The following is a 16758-nucleotide window of genomic DNA, read 5'->3' as shown; positions in this document are numbered from 1 at the left end:
GGGTGCTCGGGCTTTGGTAGTTGCCAGCTCCAGAGGGCAGGCTCAGTAGTTGTGGCACACAGGCTTAGTTGCCTGGCAGCATACGGGATATTCCCAGATCAGGGATCGAACCCTTCGCTCTAGTGGAGAAAAACCCGCCTGCCAGTGCAGGAAATGTAAGAGACACGGGTTCGATCCCTGGGTCTGGAAGACCCTGTGAAGGAGGGCATGGCAACCCACTCCAGTATCCTTGCCTGGAGAATCCCTTGGACAGATGAGCCTGGAAGGCTATAGTCCATAGGGTCACAAAGAGTTGGACACAACTGAAGTGACTTAGCACCCCTGTACTGTCAAGTGGATTCTTAATTACAGGACCACCAGGGAAGTCCCTGAAGCGGATTTAATGCAATTCAAGTTGCCTATGAAAAGGCTGAAAGTAATCAGACTTTATTGAGTGACTACTGGGTGTCCAGCGCTGGGCTAAATCCCCTGGAGTGGGAAGTGAAGGTGTGGGAATTGTTCTGTGGGACGTAGAACAAGATGGGTGGCCCTGAAGACCATACCAAGGTCATGTACAATTGGGGCATGAGTCCTGGGAGGCAGATGTCAGCCCTGCCCTCCATCCTGAGGAGCCGAGTGAGTTAAGGCCCTTCTGAATTCTTCTGTCCGGCTCCCTACATCCTGGTCCGTGGACCAGCTGTGACCTTTCTCTCAGCAGTAAGGGGAAAAGTTTAAGTGGGAAATGAGAAACAGAGCAAGAAAGACTCTTTAGATGTCTTGGGGGAGTGAAACAGGGCCCCTGGAACTCAGCATTCTACTGGAAACAGGAGGCTACCTCGGGCCTGCAGGATGACAGGACAGTGGCGAGTGGCAAGAGGCCATTCACTACCTGCTGAGAACTGGAGGCGGAATTAGAAAAATGCCAGAACCGTAACATCGCAGCTGGCCCTGGTGGGCGAGGAGCATCCAAAGGCACGCGGCCTGGGTGGGGCCTGCTCTGATGGCCGCGTGTCCAGATCATGAGGTTGCAGATTCCTGAGTCTCACCCAGAGATTCAGGTCCAGTGGGACTTGCCTGGGACCTGAGCATCTCTGGGTGAGATGAACGGCTTCCCTTTGAGCTCTGGGTCTCACTCTGGTTGCAAGGGAGAATCTCCAGGGATGGGGGTGCGGTGCTTAAAAACTGTCTATGTCCCAAGCCCCACCCGCAGGAACTCTGACTTAATTGGTCTGGGGGTCCCGGCATCAGTAGTTCTTAGCCAGTGGTCCTTTCCTGGATTGGAGTGAGAGAGAGAGGGTGAAATCAGCCCATCCCCACGTAATTGGGCTGATGATACATCATAGGAGCTCTCAGCTCTCGTTTGGGGCTGTCGACTTGTTCATCCAACCAGAAGATGTTTATTGAGCATCTACTATGTGCTACACACTGATCCAGGCACTGGGAATGTAATAGTGAATCAAAGAGTTAAAAAAATCTCTGCCCTCCTGGTGCTGACCTTCTAGTGGGGTGGAGGGCAGAGATAGATGGTAAACAAAGACATAAGTAAAACACATGGTATAGCAGAAAGCTCAAGCACTGTAGAGAAAAAGCAAGCCTTCTTAACACGTCTGGTGGGCATGTGAATCGGTGCAACCAATTCACAATGCAGAGTTTACTTGGCTTTCTCTCTCAAAGCCGAGCATGTCCTTATCCTACGACCCAGCAATTCTACACCAAAGTATAAACCGTGGAGAAATGCTTGCCTGTCTACACCAGGAATTACATGGAAGGATATTCACAGGGGCGCTGTCCACAGTGGCCAAAACTGGGACACACCCACGTGCCCATCTATGGGAGAGCAGATGAATAAATTCCCACCGCAAAGTACTACTTGGCAGTCAAAACATAGGAATTACAGTCATAATACATTACAGTGTGGATGAATATCTGAGATCAAATATCCCACGAGAAATGTCCTGTTACATAAATGTGAAATCCTTTCTATCAAGTTGAAAGCAACTAAAAATAAATACACACATATGTAATAATAAACTATAAGAAGGAAACAAGGGAAGAATAACTAAAGGGTTCAGGATGAAGACTACGGTGAGGGGATTATGGTGGGGGGAACCATCTGGTTAGATGTAGGTTATTGTCAAGACTGTAGCTTTTGTTTGGATTCTGGGTTTTACATCATTAAATTTAGTAATTAAACACTGGGACTTCCCCGGTGGCCCAGCAGTTAAAAGACTCTGTGCTCCCAATTCAGGAGACCTGGGGTTCAATCCATGGTCAGAGAACTAGATCCCACATGCTAAGTAAGACCTGGTGCAGCCAAATAAATAATTAAAGTAAAAAAAATTAAATGCTGATGAGAGTGGGCTATACATGAAGGATTATAATTACCCCTCTCTTTATTTTCTGTGAACTTAGGTTAAAGAAGGAAAGCAAGAAAGCAGGGGAGGGGCTGAAGCATGCTGGTGGTGGGAGATGGGCTGCAATTTTCAAACAGCTGGACAAGGGAGGTGCCTTTGGGGTGGCACCTGAGCCAGACTAGAAGCAGGGGGGTAGTGAACCGCAGGAGAGAGCTACAGGAGGCTGTCCTAGGCAGAGGGCAAAGCGGATGCAAAGGCCCTGAGGTGGGAGTGTGCCTGGCATGCTCTAGGCATGGCAGCAGAGTCCGTAGGCTGGTGGGAGGGCGTGGGGGCACATGTCCTGTGTGGAGGAGAGGAATAAAGCAGGCTTTGGGGAACGGATGGTCCAGGGTCCCCAAAGAGCCCAGATCCTGGGTCTGCTCTTCTCAGCACTTTGCTCTTTGATTTTCTTTTTTTTCTTGGATTCCGCGTGACACTTCCATTTCCTTGAGGTAGTTTCACTGGGTTTCTATTTACTGCAACCCAGTGAATCCTGCCTGGTTAAATCACTGACCCTGTCTGGTCCAGAGGATCGTGGTGTGGGTTTCTTCAGGATAGGATCCTTAAGTAATAAGTGCAAAGTTGACAGTGGGTGCTGCTCAGTAGAAAACCAGCCGGGGATGGGAGGAGATCAGGCCAGCATCCGATACGGGGCATGGAATGGTCATTAGCCCATCCGTTGAGTGCTTTTCTAAGCCTCAGGGATATTTATTAAACTTCTTCCCATCCTCCTGGGTATTAACATAGATTTTACAAATGAGGAGACTTAGACCCCGGGGAGGTTGTGACATACATAGTGAGCAGGTGAGTGGGCAAACCCCAGGGCTGGTTGACCGCGAAGTCTCTGCATCTGGAATAGGAGGTCTCTGACCCGTTTCCATTGCCGTGTCCCCTTATCTTTGGGTAACCTGGGGGCAGGTGAGTCCTTGCACCTTTTGGTCTTCTCCAGCCCCTGGGCAATCTGAAGACTGGCGGGCGGCTAGGCAAGGTGGACGCACTCTATTCAGGACCGACGGTGTCTCCAGCAAAGAGGGAAGAGACCCAGAGAAACCTCGGAGCTGAGTCGGCTGTGGGCCGGCCTGTGATGGGGAGTGCTGTGAAGCCCTGGAGCTTCTGCAGGGCTGGTGCATCTGGCGAAGGCGGGGAGGATAGAGGTGCTCTAATTTTCTCCAGGATCCTAGGGCATTTCCGCCCTTCTGCCCTGCACGCATCCGCTAGAAACTGTCAGCTGGCTCCACTGAGTGGAAAGGGCGGAGAGGGCTGTGAAATGAAACGGGAGCATAGCGCCCCCTGGTGGCCATTGTCGCGCTATTGCTCTAAAGCTGGAAGGATTTCTAGGTAATTCATTTTATTTTTATTGTGGTAAAAAAGCATAACAGAAAATTTATCATCTTAACCACTTGTAAGCCTACAGTTTAGTCGTGTTCAGTTCAGTTCAGTCAGTTTAGTCGGTCAGTCATGTCCGACTCTTTGCGACCACATGAATTGCAGCAGGCCAGGCCTCCCTGTCCATCACCGACTCCCGGAGTTCACTCAGACTCACGTCCATTGAGTCAGTGATGCCATCCAGCCATCTCATCCTCTGTCGCCCCCTTCTCCTCCTGCCCGCAATCCCTCCCAGCATCAGGGTCTTTTCCAATGAGTCAACTCTTTGCGTGAGGTGGCCAAAGTATTGGAGTTTCAGCTTCAGCATCAGTCCTTCCAAAGAACACCCAGGACTGATCTCCTTTATAATGGACTGGTTGGATCTCCTGACAGAATGTGGTCCACTGGAGAAGGGAATGGCAAACCACTTCAGTATTCTTGCCTCGAGAACCCCATGAACAGTATGAAAAGGGAAAATGATAGGATACTGAAAGAGGAACTCCACGGGTCAGTAAGTGCCCAATACGCTACTGGAGATCAGTGGAGAAATAACTCCAGAAATAATGAAGGGATGGAGCCAAAGCAAAAACAATACCCAGTTGTGGATGTGACTGGTGATAGAAGCAAGGTCTGATGCTGTAAAGAGCAATATTGCACAGGAACCTGGAATGTCAGGTCCATGAATCAAAGCAAATTGGAAGTGGTCAAACAGGAGATGGCAAGAGTGAACGTCAACATTCTAGGAATCAGCAAACTAAAATGGACTGGAATGGGTGAATTTAACTCAGATGACCATTATATCTACTACTGTGGGCAGGAATCCCTTAGAATAAATGGAGTAGCCATCATGGTAAACAAAAGAGTCCGAAATGCAGTACTTGGTCATGTTAAGCATATTCAAATGATTGTTCAGCAGATCCCAAGAATGTTTGTATCTTGTCAAACTGAAACTTTATACCCATTAAACAATTCCGCATCCCTCCCTACTCCCAGCCCCAGCTGTCAGGACTTTACTTTCTGTCTCTGTGAATCTGACCACTTTAGACACATCATATAGATGATATTATATAAAATAAGTCTTTCTGTGACTGGCTTATTTCACTTAGCATATTTCCTTGGGATTCTTACTCCTTGTAGCATCCGTCAGAATCTCCTTCCTTTTTAAGGCTTAGTAATATTCCTTTTTTTTTTTTTTTCCTTTTCATACTGTTCATAGGGTTCTTGAGGCAAGAATACTGAAGCGGTTTGTCATCCCCTTCTCCAGTGAACCACACTTTGTCAGAAGCAAAGAGATCAAACCAATCAATCCTAAAGAAAATCAACCCTGAATATTCATTGGAAGGACTGATGCTGAAGCTGAAGCTCCAATACTTTGGCCACCTGATGCAAAGAACTGACTCATTGAAAAAGACTCTCATGCAGGGCAAGATTGAGAGCAGGAGGAGAAGAGGGTGACTGAGGATGAGATGGTTGGATGGCATTACTGACTGAATGGACATGAGTTTGAGCAAACTCCGGGAGATAGGAAAGGACAGGGAAGCCTGGAGTGCTGCAGTCCATGGGGTCACGAAGAATCACACACGACTGAGTTTGGGCTTCCCAGGTGGGTCAGTGGGTAAAGAATCTGCCTGCAATGGAGGCGCAGATTTGATCCCTGAGTCAGGAAGAGCTCCTGGAGGAGGTTACCATAACTCACTAGATGTTCCTTATAGCTCTGATGGAGAGATTTGGAAAAATATATTGCTGCTTCCCAGGTGGCACTAGTGATAAAGAACTCGCATGCCAATGCAGGAGACATTAGAAAAGCAGGTTTGATCCCTGGGTTGGGAAGATTTCCTGGAAAAGGAAATGGCAACCCGCTCCAGTATTCTTGCCTGGAAAATTCCATGGACAGAGGAGCCTGATGGGCTACCATACATAGGATCACAAAGAGTTGGATACAACAAGGCAACTGAGCATGCATGCACACAAGGTTTATAATAATGCTATGAGACATAATCTTACTATCCCCATTTAACAGATGAAGAAACTGAGGCACAGAAAAGTTGCATGCTCTAGGTCAGATGCCACTAAATTGTACAGCAAGGATTGGAAGCCAGTGTCCTGTTCTGCCTTCCCATGGGCACTCATAGCTTCAAGCAAATCTCATTTGTGAAAATATAAATCCTCCCAAAGTGAAAGTGAGGGAGAGAGGGCTTCCCTGGTGGTCCAGGATTGCGAATCTGCCTTTCAATTCTGGGGACGTGGGCTCGATCCCTGGTCATGGGACTAAGATCCCACATGCCATGGGGCAGGTAAGCCTACGTGCAGCTACTGAACCCATCCCATTGCCACAACCAGAGAAACCTACGTGCCGCAACAAAGACCCCGTGCGGCCAAAATAAAGTGGGTTAACATTTTTTTAAAAAATGAGGGACTCAGTGGAAAATAAATAATTGTTCTAAAAAATGAGGGCATGTTTTCTGTAACAGAAAGAAAGCATCGCTACCACAGCTCTCCTGGCATGTATGTGATGTTGCACACTTTTCAAAGGATTCTCACAGCTCAGTGGTATTAATACTCATGCTACCTCCAGTAAAAAGGGAGTGGTTGTAGGTATGAGAGGGCCTGTGACTGATCAGAGGTCATCTCTGCATTCCTGGGAGCTGGTAGTCCAACCCTGCACTCCCAAGGAACACTCAGGCATTCGTATCAAACAAACCAGGTTTGTCCCTTGGGTCCCCCTATTCCTTTTCTTTTATTTGAATTTTCATTTTAAATTCATTTTGAGCTTATAGAGAAGTTGCAAAGGATGCAAGGAATTTTTTGTATATCCTTCACTCAGAGTCTTTGAATGCTATCATTCTGCCAGCTTTGCTTTCCCTCTCCAGTTAACTGAATGACCCCAACCCTATTATCAGGCACTCTGTCTTTCAGATCCAGTCCCTTAAATCTATTTCTCACCTCCACTGTATAGTCATAAAGGATTTGATTTAGGTCATACCTGAATGGTCTAGTGGTTTTCCCCACGTTCTTCAATTTCAGTCTGAATTTGGCAATAAGGAGTTCATGATCTGAGCCACAGTCAGCTCCTGGTCTTGTTTTTGTTGAGTGTATAGACCTTCTCCTTCTTTGGATGCAAAGAATATAATCAATCTGATTTCGGTGTCGACCATCTGGTGATGTCCATGTGTAGTCTTCTCTTGTGTTGTTGGAAGAGGGTGTTTGCTATGACCAGTGCGTTCTCTTGGGAGAACACTATTAGCCTTTGCCCTGCGTAATTCTGTACTCCAAGGCCGGTTCGTGACTTTGTACAGGAGACAGGAATCAAGACCAAGAAAAAGAAATGTGAAAAAGCAAAATGGCTGTCTGAGGAGGCCTTACAAATAGCTGTGAAAAGAGGGAAGAGAATAGCAAAGGGGAAAAGGAAAGATATACCCATTTTAATGCAGAGTCTCTGAGAATAGCAAGGAGAGATAAGAAAGCCTTCCTCAGTGATCAATGCAAAGAAATACAGGAAACCAATAGAATGGGAAAGACTAGAGATCTCTTCAAGAAAATTAGAGACAACAAGGAAACATTTCATGCAAAGATGGGCTCAATAAAGGACAGAAATGGTAGAGACCTAACAGAAGCAGAAGATATTAAGAAGTGGCAAGATTACACAGAAGAACTGTACAAAATAGATCTTCACGATCCAGATAATCACGATGGTGTGGTCACTCACCTAGAGGCAGACATCCTGGAATGTGAAATCAAATGAGCCTTAGGAAGCATCACTATGAACAAAGCTAGTGGAGGTGATGGAATTCTAGTTGAGCTATTTCAAATCCTGGAAGATGATGCTGTGAAAGTGCTGCACTCCATATGCCAGCCAATTTGGAAAACTTAGCAGAGGCCACAGGACTGCAAAAGGTCAGTTTTCATTCCAATCCCAAAGAAAGGCAATGCCAAAGAATGTTCTACTACTGCACAATTGCACTCATCTCAGTTCAGTTCAGTTCAGTTCAGTTGCTCAGTCGTGTCCGACTCTTTGCGACCCCATGAACTGCAGCACACCAGGCCTCCCTGTACATCATCATCTCCCGAAGTTCACCCAAACTCTTGTCCATTGAGTCAGTGATGCCATCCATCCATCTCATCCTCTGTTGTCCCCTTCTCCTCCTGCCCCAATCCCTCCCAGCATCAGAGTCTTTTCCAATGAGTCAACTCTTCGCATGAGGTGGCCAAAGTATTGGAGTTTCAGCTTTAGCATCAGTCCTTCCAAAGAAGACCCAGGACTTATCTCCTTTAGGATGGACTGGTTGGATCTCCTTGCAGTCCAAGGGACTCTCAAGAGTCTTCTCCAACACCACAGTTCAAAAGCATCAGTTCTTTGGTGCTCAGCCTTCTTCACAGTCCAACTCTCACATCCATACATGACCACTGGAAAAACCATAGCCTTGACTAGACGGACCTTAGTTGGCAAAGTAATGTCTCTGCTTTTGAATATGCTATCTAGGTTGGTCATAACTTTCCTTCCAAGGAGTAAACATCTTTTAATTTCATGGCTGGAGTCACCATCTGCAGTGATTTCAGAGCCCCCCAAAATAAAGTCTGACCCTGTTTCCACTGTTTCCCCATCTATTTCCCATGAAGTGATGGGACCAGATGCCATGATCTTTGTTTTCTGAGTGTTGAGCTTTAAGCCAACTTTTCTACTCTCCTCTTTCACTTTCATCAAGAAGCTTTTTAGTTCCTCTTCACTTTCTGCCATAAGGGTGGTGTCATCTGCATATTGATATTTCCCCCAGCAATCTTGATTCCAGCTTGTGTTTCTTCCAGCCCAGCATTTCTCATGATGTACTCTGCATAGAAGTTAAATAAGCAGGGTGACAATATACAGCCTTGGTGTACTCCTTTTCCTATTTGGAACCAGTCTGTTATTCCATGTCCAGTTCTAACTGTTGCTTCCTCACCTGCATATAGATTTCTCAAGAGGCAGGTCAGGTGGTCTGGTATCCCCATCTCTTTCAGAATTTTCCACAGTTTATTGTGATCCACACAGTCAAAGGCTTTTGCATAGTCAATAAAGCGGAAATAGATATTTTTCTGGAACTCTCTTACTTTTTTGATAATCCAGTGGATGTTGGCAATTTGATCTCTGGTTCCTATGCCTTTTCTAAAACCAGCTTGAACATCTGGAATTTCGCTGTCCACATATTGCTGAAGCCTGGCTTGGAGAATTTTGAGCATTACTTTACTAGCATGTGAGATGAGTGCAATTGTGCGGTAGTTTGAGCATTCTTTGGCATTGCCTTTCTTTGGGATTGGAATGAAAATTGACCTTTTCCAGTCCTGTGGCCACTGCTGAGTTTTACAAATTTGCTGGCATATTGAGTGCAGCACTTTCACAGCATCATCTTTTAGGATTTGAAATAGTTCAACTAGAATTCCATCACCTCCACTAGCTTTGTTCATAGTGATGCTTTCTAAGGCCCACTTGACTTCACATTCCAGGATGTCTGCCTCTAGGTGAATGATCACATCATCATGATTATCTGGGTTGTGAAGATCTATTTTGTACAGTTCTTCTGTGGGTTCTTGCCATCGCTTCTTAATATCTTCTGCTTCTGTTAGGTCCCTACCATTTCTGTCCTTTATTGAGCCCATCTTTGCATGAAATGTTCCCTTGTTATCTCTAATTTTCTTGAAGAGATCTCTAGTCTTTCCCACTCATCTCACATGCTAGCAAAGTAATGCTCAAAATTCTCCAAACCAGGCTTCAGCAATATGTTGACCGTGAACTTCCAGATGTTCAAGCTGGTTTTAGAAAAGGCAGAGGAACCAGGGATCAAATTGCCAACATCCGCTGGATCATGGAAAAAGAAACAGAATTCCAAAAAAACATCTATTTCCACTTTATTGACTATGCCAAAGCCTTTGACAGTGTGGATCACAATAAACTGTGGAAAATTCTGGAAGAGATGGGAATACCAGACCACCTGACCTGCCTCTTGAGAAACGTATATGCAGGTCAGGAAGCAACAGTTAGAAGTGGACATGGAATAACAGACTGGTTCCAAATAGGAAAAGGAGTACACCAAGACTATATATTGTCACCCTGCTTATTTAACTTCTATACAAAGTACATCATGAGAAACGCTGGGCTGGAAGAAGCACAAGCTGGAATCAAAATTGCTGGGAGGAATATCAATAACCTCAGATATGCAGATGACACCACCCTTATGGCAGAAAGTGAAGAGGAGCTAAAAAGCCTCTTGATGAAAGTGAAAGAGGAGAGTAGAAAAGTTGGCTTAAAGCTCAACATTCAGAAAACGAAGATCATGGCATCTGGTCCCATCACTTCATGGGAAATAGATGGGGAAACAGTGGAAACAGGGTCAGACTTTATTTTGGGGGGCTCCGAAATCACTGCAGATGGTGACTCCAGCCATGAAATTAAAAGACGCTCACTCCTTGGAAGGAAAGTTATGACCAGCCTAGATAGCATAGTGTATCAGGGCAAAGAAGATTTAAAAAGGACTTTCCTTGCCCATCTCTCTCTTAATAGACAGTCTTGGAATAGACTGGAAGCCAGTCTTCCCAGAGTCTGTTAGTAGACTTTTCTCTATGTTTAACTACCCTGACTGAGGTCACATGAGGACTTTCCAGGTAGTGCTAATGGTTAAGAACCTGCCTGCCAATGCAGGTAGATGTAAGAGACTCTGATTCGATTCCTGGGTTGGGCAGGTCCTGTGGAGGAGGGCATGGCAACCCAGTATTCTTGCCTGGAGAATCCCACGTACAGAGGAGCCTGGCAGGCTCAGTCCACAGGGCAGCGCAGAGTCGTACATGACTGAAGCAACTTAGCATATATGCATGAGGTCACATGCCCACACCTCTAGATCAATCATTCTCAAGGCGGAGCAGGATGCCAGGATTGGCTTAGACCAATCAGGGCTCGTCCCCTGGGATGGTGCACTGGGTGATTTTGGGAAGCAAAGAAAAATGGAGGAATGACTACTAGTAAGCAACCAACAGTGCTGGTGGGTACTGCAGTCAATTCAGTTCAGTCGCTCAGTCGTGTCCAACTCCTTCTGACCCGTGGACTGCAGCACGCCAGGCTTCCCTGTCCATCACCAACTCCCAGAGCTTGCTCAAATTCGTGTCCATCGAGTCAGTGTATACTTGATGCTCCCTAAATGCTAAGGAGTGAGCCAGTGGTAGAGGCAAGAGACCCTTGTGGGTGCATGCTCAGTCACTCATGTCATGTCATGTCCAAATCTTTCGACCTCATGGACTGTAGCCTGTCAGGCTCCTCTGTCCATGGCTTTTTCCAGGCAAGAGTGCTGGAGTGGGTTGCTCTATCCTCCTCCAGGGATCTTCCTGACCCAGGGATCGAGCCCGAGTCTCCACATGAATGTGTAGGAAGAAGTAGGCTTGGGTCTCTTTGCAGGCTTAGTGTTCTTGGCTTGCCCAGTGCCCCTGACACTAAATAGGCTTTCCGGGAGACCCTACCTAGTCAGGTAGACAGAGCAGCCTAGTTGCAGAGGAGGAAGTAGCCACCGCCAGCCATTGTCTTCTCTCATGTGACAATCTGGTTCTGTCCCATGACCTCCCAGCCTGGGCTCTGGCCGGCCCTCTGACACTGGGCTTATCTGCTGTTCTTGAAGCTGAGTCTGCAGGGGGAGACCGTGGAGATCTCCCCAGCAAGGATGGAGGTGGAAGGAAGAAGGAGGAGGAGGGGCTCTCAAAAAAGCTAAAAGCGAGAAAGAGAGGTCAAGGGTATGCTGAAATGGGTTGGAGAATTCAGTCCTCATTTATAGGACACTTGCCAAGCCTTTTCACATTTATTGTCTTGTTTAAGTACCCCACGGGGAAGGGAGACAGATTTCATTCTTCCCATTATGAGGATGAGGCTCTGGATGCCCAGAAACTCGAAAGGCTTTGCCCAAGGCCACTTCTGTGCGTTCCCCATTGCTGCCATAACAAACTTAATGGCTTTAAACAACACACATTTTTACAGTGCTGGAGGTCAGAAATCGAAAAGTCAAGGCGTCAGCAGGTCCACGTTCTTTCTGGAGGCTTCAAGAGAGAGTCTGTTTCTTTGCCTTTTCCAGCTTCTAAAGGCCAGCTGCACTCCTTGGCTTGTGGCCCCCTCCACCATCCTCAACGCCAGCAACGTAGCATCCTCCAGTCACACATCTTTCCTCACTCTAACTCCTGCCTCCCTCTTCTAAAAATGCTTGGGATTACGTTGGTCCCACCATCTGTATAATCCAGGACAATCTCCCCATGTCAAGATCCTGAATCACTTCTGCAGAGCACCCAGTGCAGGGGGCTCGGGTTCAATCTTTGGTCAGGGAACTAGATCCCACATGCTGCAACTAAAAAAAAAAAAAAAAAAAAAGATCCCGCATGCTGCCATGAAGTTCAAACATTCTGAGTGCTGCAACTAAGACCTGGAGAAACCACATACATACATACATACAAATCATATCTGCAGGGGATTCCTGGTGGCTCAGTGGTAAAGAATCTGCCTGCCAACGCAGGAGACAGGGGTTTGAGCCCTGATTCAGGAAGATCCCACCTGCCTTGGAGCAACTAGGCCCAGGAGCCACAACTATTGAGACTACACGCCACAGCTACTGAAGCCCACCCACTCTAGAGCTTGTGCTCAGCAATAAGAGAAGCCATTGCAATGAGCAGCCCTTGAACTACAGCTGGAGAGTAGCTCCCACTCGCTGAAATTAGAGAAAAGCCCGCAGAGCAACAGAGACCCAGCACAGCCAAAAATAAAGGAAATAAATAAGCAGTATTATATTTAAAAAATCACACATGCAAAGTTCTTTTTGCCATGCATTGTAACGTATTTGTCAGTCATGGCGATCAGGATGTGGACATCTTTGGGAGAATGTTATTCAGCCTTTTGTAGTTACCGGCTTGGGAGTGACTGAGACCTTCTAAGCCCCTGTGTTGCTTCTTTGTCCTTCTCCTCAGCAGTTCACTGTGGCTGTAGTCACTGACAGATCCTGTTTGTGGCTTGCACACCCCAGTGGCAGCATTTCAGTGGATCCTGCATTTGCCATTTTTTAGATAAGGAATGAACACGTGGGACCCAGAGTCTGGCTGTCTGAGTTTAAATCCTAGTTTCAGCTTTTCTAAGTGGTGCAATGTTCCAGCAAGTTACTTTTCTTTTTTGCGGCCCTGTTTTCTCATCTGTAAAATGGGAATGATGATATAGATACCTGTCCCCTGGATACACAGTATGAGGGTTAAATGATCTAATGAATCTTGAGTTCTTAGAACAATGTCTGATTTATAATAACTTTAGTAGATATTAGCTTGCTTTTTTGTCTTAAAAATTTTTTTTTAATTTATTTTATTTGACTGTGCTTAGTCTTTTGTTGCCAGAGAAGGCCATGGCACCCCACTCCAGTACTCTTGCCTGGAAAATCCCATGGACGGAGGAGCCTGGTAGGCTGCAGTCCATGGGGTCGCCAAGAGTCGGACACGACTGAGCGACTTCACTTTCAATTTTCACTTTCATGCATTGGAGAGAGAAATGGCAACCCACTCCAGTGTTCTTGCCTGGAGAATCCCAGGGACGGGGGAGCCTGGTGGGCTGCCGTCTATGAGGTCGCACAGAGTCAGACATGACTGAAGCGACTTAGCAGCAACAGCAGCAGAAGCAGCAGGTCTTTTGTTGCAGCACACAGGATCTTTAATTGTGGCATGCGGGATCTATACTCTTATCACTCAAGGAAAATCTTTTTGTTTTTGATGACCTGTGGCCACGTGAACCTTTTCTCCATGCAAGCTGAGATCCGCAGTGATTCACTAGCTCCCAAAGCTGGGTTTACAGGAAGCCACATTAGTTAGGAGTTAAATGCTTAGAATTTGGAGGCAGAGAAGCCCAGGGTAGAATCCAACTAGCCCACTTACTTGCTGCAGGATGTGACTTCACTGGGTCTCAATTCCCTTATTTGTTAAGTGGGGATTGCTGTTGTTTGGTCGCTCAGTCTTGTCTGACTCTTTGTGACCCCATGGACTGTAGCACGCCAGCTTCCCTGTCCTTCACCATCTCCCAGTTCTTGTTCAAACTCATGTCCGTTGAGTTGGTGATGCCATCCAACCATCTCATCCTCTGTCATCCCTTTCTCCTCCTGACTTCAATCTTTCCCAGCATCAGGGTCTTTTCTAACGAGTCAGCTCTTTGCATCAGGTGGCCAAAGTATTGGAGCATCAGCTTCAGCATCAGTCCTTCCAATGAATATTCAGGACTTATTTCCTTTAGGATTGACTGGTTGGATCTTCTTGCAGTCCAAAGGACTGTCAAGAGTCTTTTCCAACACCACAGTTCAAAAGCATCAATTCTTTGGTGCTCAGCCTTCTTTATAATCCAACTCTCACATCCATACATGACTACTGGAAAAACCATAACTTTGACTAGATGGACCTTTGTTGGCAAAGTAGTGTCTCTATTTTTAATATGCTATCTAGGTTTGACATAGCTTTTCTTCCAAAAAGCAAGTGTCTTTTAATTTCACGGCTGCAGTCACCATCTGCAGTGATTTTGGAGCCCAAGAAGATAAAGTCTGTCACTGTTTCTATTTTTTCCTCATCTATTTGCCATAAAGTGCTGGGACTGGGTGCTGTGATCTTAGTTTTCTGAATGTTGAGTTTTAAGTCAGCTTTTCCACTCTCATTTTTCACTTTCATCAAGAAGCTCTTTAGTTCCTCTTCGCTTTCTGCCATACGCAGAAAGTATATGCATATCTGCATATCTGAGGTGTCATCTGCATATCTGAGGTTGATGATATTTCTCCTGGCAATCTTGATTCCAGCTTGTGCTTCATCCAGCCCAGCATTTCTCATGATGTACTCTGCATATAAGTTAAATAAGCAGGGTGACAATATACAGCCTTGATGTACTCCTTTCCCTATTTGGAACCAGTCCATTGTTCCAAGTCCGGTTCTAACTGTTGCTTCTTGACCTGCATACAGGTTTCTCAGGAGGCAGGTAAGGTGCTCTGGTATTCCCATTTCTTGAAGAATTTTCCACAGTTGGTGATCCACACAAAGGTTTTGTTATAGTCTAAAGCAAAACTTTTTCTGTAATTCTCTTGCTTTTTTTATGATCCAATGGATGTCGGCAATTTGATCTGTGGTTCCTCTGCATTTTCTAAATCCAGCTTGAACATCTGGAAGTTCTCTGTTCATGTACAGTTGAAGCCTAGCTTGGAGAATTTTGAGCATTACTTTGCTAGTGTGTGAGATGAGTGCAATTGTGCGGTAGTTTGAGCATTCTTTGGCATTGCTTTTCTTTGGGATTGGAATGAAAACTGACCTTTTCCAGTCCCGTGGCCACTGCTCAGTTTTCCAGATTTGCTGGCATATTTAGTGCAGCAATTTCACAACATCATCTTTTAGGATTTGAAATAGCTTAACTGGAATTCCATCATCTCCACTAGCTTTATTCGTAGTGTTGCTGCCTATGGCCCACTTGACTTCGCACTCCAGGATGTCTGGCTCTAGGTGAGTGAACACACCATCGAGGTTATCTGGGTCATTAAGATCTTTTGTGTGTAGTTCTTTGTGTATTCTTGCCACCTCTTCTTGGTATCTTCTGCTAGTACTCAAACCAGAGGGCAATTTTTAAAAATTATTTTATCCCTTTCTTGATTTTTGGCTGTGCCGGGTCTTCGTTGGCGCGCACAGGTTTTCTCTAGTTGTGGCAAGTCAGGCTCCCTAGTTGCAGGGTGCAGGCTCCTCATTGCAGTGGCTTCTCATGTTGTGAAGCACAGGCTCCAGGGAATAGGCTCAGTAGTTGCAGAACGAAGGCTGAGTTGCCCCATTGCATGTGGGATCCTAGTTCCCAGACCAGGGATCAAACCTGTGTTCCTTGCATTGACAGGGGGATTCTTAACCACTGGACCAGCAGGCAAGTCTCCAGAGGGCAGTTTTGAGGCTTGAAAGAGATAAGGTACTTCATCTCTCTCAACACCCTTTCCAACCCTCACAAATGACATCTCCCACAAATCAAGGCTTGTCTTGCTGGTGCTGCAGCTACCAATCGAGCTCCCTTTTCCCATCCCTGTCTTTCTCTCTTATGGTAAATGAAGTAGGGAGTTTCCATGTTTAAAGACCACTTTAACATCTTTTTTCATAAATCATCAGTTCATACTTTTTGGTCCATTTTTTTAATCTGGTTTCCACATTCCCCCATTAAATTTAGAGAGTCACTCATTTATTAGTGAGAATACTCCTTCATCCATTATGTATGTTGTAAATATTTTCTCCTAGTTTGTTAGTTGTCTTTTGATTTCACTTATGGTATTTTTCATATGTGAAAGCTAAAGAAAATTTATGCAGTCAAATTTACTAATCTTTTTTTTCAATTAAAAAATTAAAACTTTTTGGAAGCACTGTGGCCTGTGGGATCCTAGTTTTTGGCATGTAGAATCCTATTTCCCCAACCAGGGATGGAACCGGTGTCCCCCTGTATTGGAAGCATGGAGCTTTAACCACTGGACAGCCAGAGAACGCTCTGTACTAATCTCTTATTGCATCTGGATTTTGAATCACAGTTAGAGATCTTTTTTCCACACACAAGTTATGGAGGAATTCACCCATATACTCATATACATTGTGGCTCAGCAATAAAGAATCCACCTGCAATGCAGGAGATGCGGTTTGGATCTCTGAATCAGGAAGATCCCCTGGATGAGGGCATGGCAACCCTCTCCAGTATTCTTGCCTGGAGAATTCCATGGACAGAGGAGCCTGGCGGGCTACAGTCCACAGGGTCTCAAAGAGTCTGACACGACTGAAGCAACTGAGGATGCGCTCACCTATTGGTAATTAAAGTTTCACTCTTTATATTTAGATGCTCACCATTTAGGACTTGATTCTCGTGTATTGTGTGAGGAGTGGACACTGGGTCAAAGTAGAAAAAGACAAAGGAAGTATTTTGGGGACAACTGGTAAAATTTGAATAAAGACCCTGTATTAGACTATCATTCAGTTCAGTTCTGTTCAGTTCAGTTGCTCAGTCATG

Source organism: Ovis canadensis, chromosome 17 (genome assembly GCF_042477335.2).
Source record: "Ovis canadensis isolate MfBH-ARS-UI-01 breed Bighorn chromosome 17, ARS-UI_OviCan_v2, whole genome shotgun sequence".
Classification (NCBI taxonomy): Eukaryota; Metazoa; Chordata; class Mammalia; order Artiodactyla; family Bovidae; genus Ovis; species Ovis canadensis.
Note: the sequence above shows the minus strand (reverse complement) of the source record.